Here is a 6000-nt window from a genome sequence, read left to right as displayed (position 1 = left end):
TCAGCTTGGAAAAGGTAACTACAGTGCTACACTGTAAAAAAAAAAAAAAAGGAACTTTTGCAGTACACTCGACTTGATTGTTTAAGTAATTTCAACTTAAATTATGTTAAACTGACTTAAAAAATGTTTTGCATCTTGTATAACTAATAAAAAAAAGTTTAACATTTCCTAACGTATTTTGATGAGTTAAAACAAAGTAAAAACATATGTTGTCATAACTTATTGAACATATAATTTGTTTACAGTGTAGCAAGGTAGTCAGAAAAATAAAGCAGATGACATCTAATCTGCAGACTTAGATGAGGGCAGGCCATGGCTTCGTCCCAAAGCTGAAAAAGGCTTCCAAGGTAGGAAGGCACCAAGGCATGTCTGAATCCAATATTAGCTTCCTGTGTCCTGAGATGCCTTCACGGTAACTCAAACCATTTGAGGAAACCGATTGCTTCAAACCAATTAAGTTTTAAAACCATTAAGTATGAGTACTGAAAACTCATATACATTGAGTTAAATTAACTCATATTTTAGTGTTGTTTAAGTGTTAAAACTTATATTTTAGTGTTGTGTTGATCAATTATTAAGAGTAAACTGAACTTAAAGATTTTAAGTTAATTTTATTAATTCAGTTTGAATTCAGGTAACAAATCTAACTAAGTCTTTACAACTACATGGTTACTTAAATGGTTTTAGGAAACAGATTGCGGCAAATGGTTTAAGTTCATCAAACTCAAAGTGATTAAGTTACATAAGACTAAGCACAAGCTAACATTGGTACAAAATGAAGACAGAACAGGAGGGTATTTTTAAGTAATTTATTGAAATATAACATTTACATCATAAATACAGTATGCCATATGTTCACAAATATAACTAGACAAAAAATATTAGACTTTTTCACCAAATAAAACAGCACAAACATGTTTAAAAAAGTCATAACATTTAAATAACCAAACATATAAAATAAAAAAAATTATGTAAAAAGGTACGTTTCCTCAAAAAGCAAAAGCACTGTATGATCTTTAATGTACTCTAAGTGTATTGCACTGACCGAAGACTTGGCAGACATCACCACCTCATCTTTAAAGACAATCAAAGCATCCAGTGGGTTTAAAGGTAACGTTCCCTCTTCCTCCTCGACAGTAAGGATGGTGACTGTTGGCTTCTGCACCTGGTCAAGCTCCTTTTTCTATATGCATTGGAAAAAAAGTTTGTATGTCACCACATATAAAAATAACCCTTGTCAGGGCAGACACCATATTTCAATTTTCATAAATAAAAAAAACGTTGTTATAAGGAACGGGTTATTGTTGATTTAATTGGGCGTGTGCTTATTTAAAACCCTGTAGTTCAATTTTGTAAAGATGTTAAGTTGTTTGTCAGCAAGGTTTAATTGGGGGAAAAACATTTTCAGGGGTGTATCAGCCGAATGTTCTAGACCTTGAATTGAATGACGAATTGAATTGAATTCAAGCGATAATGCACACATTGCAAAACATTTGTTTTTCATGTCAGTATGTCATAAATAGAAAGAGGCAACAGTTTACTGTCAAAGATTTGTCGCTCACATCACGCCGCATCCAGTGTAGACAACATAACGGACTATAAGGGGCTCTTTTGTCCTGTCGCGCTGCTCACATCCGGTGTAGACAAAGTGAAACAAGACAGATTTGATTAACAAATTTTAAATGGATAATGGCAAGACATCCTTGGTGTAAATTACGTTCTTCTTTCAGATTAATATAATCAGAGCGGTATTAATAAATGTCCTGGTTAATCCAAGCATTATAATGGCAGTAAATGGCTGTCCAAAATTTGAAGCCAAAAAAGTGCATCTATTCATTATAAAAGTAATCCACATGACTCTGGAGGGTTAATAAAGTACTTCCGAAGTGAATCGATGGGTTTATATAAGAAAAATATCCATATTTAACTCGTTATAAAATAAGAAAATAACTAGTTTCCGGCGCAACGATGACGTCGGATATAGCGTAAAAAAGCATAACAGCCACGGCGTTGACGGCGGACGCAGCGTAAAAAACATAAATGATGTGACGATGATGTCGGGCGTTGCACAAGCGTTTTGAATCACGAGAGGATATTTTTCTTACACAAACCCATCGATTTAATTCAGAAGGCCTTTATTATTCCCCCGGAGCCGTGTGGAGCACTTTTAAAATGGATGGATGCACTTTTTTGGGCTACAAATTTTGGGCTGCCATTCACTGCCATTATAAAGCTTGGACGAGCCAGGACACGTATTAATATAACTCTGATTGTATTCGTCTGAAAGAAGAATGTCATTTACACCAAGGAGGACTTGAGGGGGGGAGTAAATCAGGGTGAACGATTCCTTTAAGTTTGAGCTGAGATTGGTTTATTATGTGTCAAATAAGCTTTTGCTGTGCTCAATGTATATGCTAATGAAAGCCTAAATTAAACGTTTTGAAGACTAGATTTTCAATGGACAGATTAATAAAATTCTTATGTGTTTGGAACAATATGAGGGTTGGTAATTTATGAATCATGACTGAATTTGTATTGGCAAGTGGACTATACATTTAAGACAACTTGAATGATCAACTATCAGTCACTGTAACCACACCATGCATTTATGCTGGTGGCAGCTGAAAGGTTAACATGTTGCTAAATAAATGTAATGTAGTTTTGACATGTGTCCTACCTTGTGTCTTGAAAACATCTCCTGACTCTTCCTTTTAAATAGTAACAGACCTGCCAGGATCGTAGTTTTTTTTATGATTCATGACAAGACTTCTTTCAACCACTGCAAATCTAGCATTGCCAATTACCTTACACCTTTACAAACCCAAGGCAACTTCAGGATAACTGCCAGTGAAAATATAACACACGAAATGTTTCTGTTTAAATTAGGAAAGCCGACTATAACAACAACTTTCAAGACTTGACCAGTATTCTCCTGAAGCAATACAACATGACTTTGAATGATAGACAGACTGGACTTTGGACTTTAAGCCTTTTAAAAAAATCATATTGCTTCAGAAGACTTACAAGTTGTGCTAAAAGACATTTATGGTCATAATTACGTTTGCAAAAATAGCAATTCATTCAAAAATTTAAATTGAAGAACAAACTTATATTTGTATGAACATTATGTAACTGTTCATAACGTTATCATTTGCATTTGCACAGTAACGTTACAAAATTCCATTGATTTGTTCAATGTTAATTCTAACTTACTTACTCATAGAATTGTAGCCACGTTGCTGCCATTGCACCTTCGTCTTTGCTCTGAAAAGATTTAAAAGCATGGCAACAATGTGTTAGTGTGAGTTTCAAATGAGAAAACGTCATGAGAAACAAATAACAGTTTAAAATTTTATCTAACGTTAGCACAACAGGATCTAAAATGCTCCTCAAGTCACTTTGTTCACCCCGGAGCTTCAGCTGCTTTAGTCAAATTAACTAGCATCACATATGATAGAGGAAACTCGAATTCGATTAACAAAACATTTAAAACGGTTGTAATATAAGGAATGCGTGAGTTTGCATTAACGTTACCTTTTGCTTTAACGTAAGTTAGTTAACGTCACTGTGGCACGAGACGAGAGACATGGAAAGATGGCCAACTGTCTCAAAAGCCAGCGTTTATCTGTCCGACTGTGAGAAAGCACAAACATATATTTTTTAATTCCCCGCTGACAAACTGCAGTGTAAAACAGCATAATTAACTCCAAACGTGTACATTACCGTTGATAACACTGGTGCAATAGCGCGTTTGCTCCTAATGTTAGATTGTTTGCTGGCTAACTTTACACACAACATTACTGAGCTGGTTAATCTTCGGATAAACATAAAAGAGGTACGAAAATAACACTGAAAACGTTCAAACATGAGCGAAATATGAATAAATAAGTTTGAAACGCTTACCTTTTGTGTTTCTTGACTGTAGCGCGAGCCGTCCTGCTGTGACTGGACTGAAGGAGGGAAAATGGTGCGGTTTTTGTTACCTCGGAAACTCACTGGGATGATACTTTGACATGACTAAATGTAATGACTTTAAAAGAGCTTAATGTAAGACTGTAGGCTTAATATGAGGTAGATTAATGTATATACTATTGTTTATTTATTTATTTTATCAGCTTTTAGTCTTTCCTGTAGCTCAATGAGTAGAGCATGGCGCTAGCAACGCAAGGTCATGGGTTCGATTCCCAGGGAAAGCAAGACTTGACAAAAATGTAAAATGTGTACCTTGAATACAATGTAAGTTGCTTTGGATAAAAGCGTCTGCCAAATGCATAAATGTAAAATGTAAATGTAGTTATTTAATTGGCCATAGATGTAAAATACTAGATTAAATAAATATCTGTAACTTAAACCATTAGAGTTAAAAAGTTTTAGTAACTTATTTAGATTGAGGTTTGCTTACAATAATACATTTTTGAGTTAACATCACACATATTTGTTAAGTTGAATTAACTTTTTTGGTAACATTAAGTAAAATGAACTTATTTCATTTAGTGAATTTCACTGTTAGGTTTTACAGTGTGGGGTGCGTTTCCCGTACAATGGTGTAACTCACTGCTTAACTACCAAAGTACGATGCATCGTTGAAGAAATCAACTAGTCCCGAAACCGTATTGTCGCAAATCTACAGTTCAATCAAGTTGGTTAATGATGTCATGCAGGTGGTGGAGTAATAACTGCTTTTAAAGCTACACTGTGTAACTTTTTTAGTTTATTCTTAGCTAAAAACACTTAGTTCTTTCAAAAATATATGTGCTCATTAATGTATATTTACTTCTTTCAAGTAGTAAAGTATTCTCATAAGTTTATAATATACCATTGAAAATACATACGGGTGAGGGGTTCGAATGCTGGTCGCCATGTTGGCCCTCCATCTTGAAAGTACATTAGCCAAAGATGGACATACCCATAAATTTAAGCTTTGCCTTTCGCGTTTTAACACTCGATGGCACCGTGTGGAATGTGAAGAGGGGAATTTACCCTGTTAATCTTGGATTAATTCGGCCACCGTAGGAGTTAAAGCGAAATCAGAATTGAGAGGAACAGAAGCTAATATTCACTGGATGGTCATATACCTTCACACCACTAGATGGGGGAAAATATCACACAGTGTAGCTTTAATTGATTGTTTTGAGATCAAATTTATGCTCAGGTTTTTTTTTGTGCTATAAATTAGGGACATGTCACCTGAGGACGTAATTTTATTTGTTCAGTTATTTTGCTTTATTTCCAGATTAAAATAGGCTTGTTCTTACAAGACCACGTCCGCACATGCGCACTCTTCAAAAACGGTGCTTTAAATCTCTTGACAAACTAAAAAACATAAATTACATTTGTATTCAAAATAAAATATATAGATTGTACTAAATGTCAGCTTGCTTATTTTGCTCAATATAAGTATTTATTAAGTACACGTCATGCAAACAAGAAACTGCTTCTAACCACAGCTCGAGAGCTGTCATTGCAACCACACAAGTTTGCGACGCTGTTTGCAAATGTTCGTTGGAACGATGTTTTTGGGAAACTTGTCGCACGACTCGTTGAACTGTGTTGATAGCGATGGAACTTGTGACCAAAGTTGTCTAACGATGCTTTTGAGAAACACACCCCAGAACGATTTTAGAAGGCCGAGTAGATGTATCCTTCAATGATTTTGATATCCCACAATCTTGTAGCCTGACAAGCCAGACCCACATCAAGATGTTTGGTCTGGAAACTCACCATAGACAGGGCTCAATCCAATTCAATCCGAGGGGCGGGATAAACGGTTGTCTTTCAAACTCCCTCTGCACGCGATAGGATAGCGCTACACCAACCGGAGCAACGACGGTGAAGGGGAGCTCGGTGACTGATTAAACATTCGCCGTATCTGGCGAATATTCGAATATCCGCCGTATTCGCTAAACTCCGAACACATCTTCCCTTTTTAAGAATGACTTCAGTGCCGCTCTTTGTTCTTTTCTCAGAGGAAAGCTTAACTCCAAGTCTTCCGGAGGCGCG

The 6000-nt window shown here is 35.8% G+C and overlaps 1 long non-coding RNA gene across 1 annotated transcript; it reads right to left on the bottom strand.

Annotated features, from left to right (window-relative positions):
* Nucleotides 1–693: 693 nt before the first annotated feature.
* LOC137089581 (uncharacterized) lies at nucleotides 694–3727 on the bottom strand. Its single transcript, XR_010907712.1, has 3 exons — nucleotides 3535–3727; nucleotides 3218–3264; nucleotides 694–1183 (listed from the first exon to the last, which is right to left on the bottom strand). It is a non-coding gene; the product is annotated as an uncharacterized lncRNA (long non-coding RNA).
* Between the last annotated feature and the right edge of the window lie 2273 nt (nucleotides 3728–6000).

The sequence above is a fragment of the Pseudorasbora parva genome, chromosome 9 (assembly GCF_024679245.1).
Source record: "Pseudorasbora parva isolate DD20220531a chromosome 9, ASM2467924v1, whole genome shotgun sequence".
Lineage (NCBI taxonomy): Eukaryota > Metazoa > Chordata > Actinopteri > Cypriniformes > Gobionidae > Pseudorasbora > Pseudorasbora parva.
Note: the sequence above shows the minus strand (reverse complement) of the source record. Positions and strands in the feature narration are given on the sequence as shown.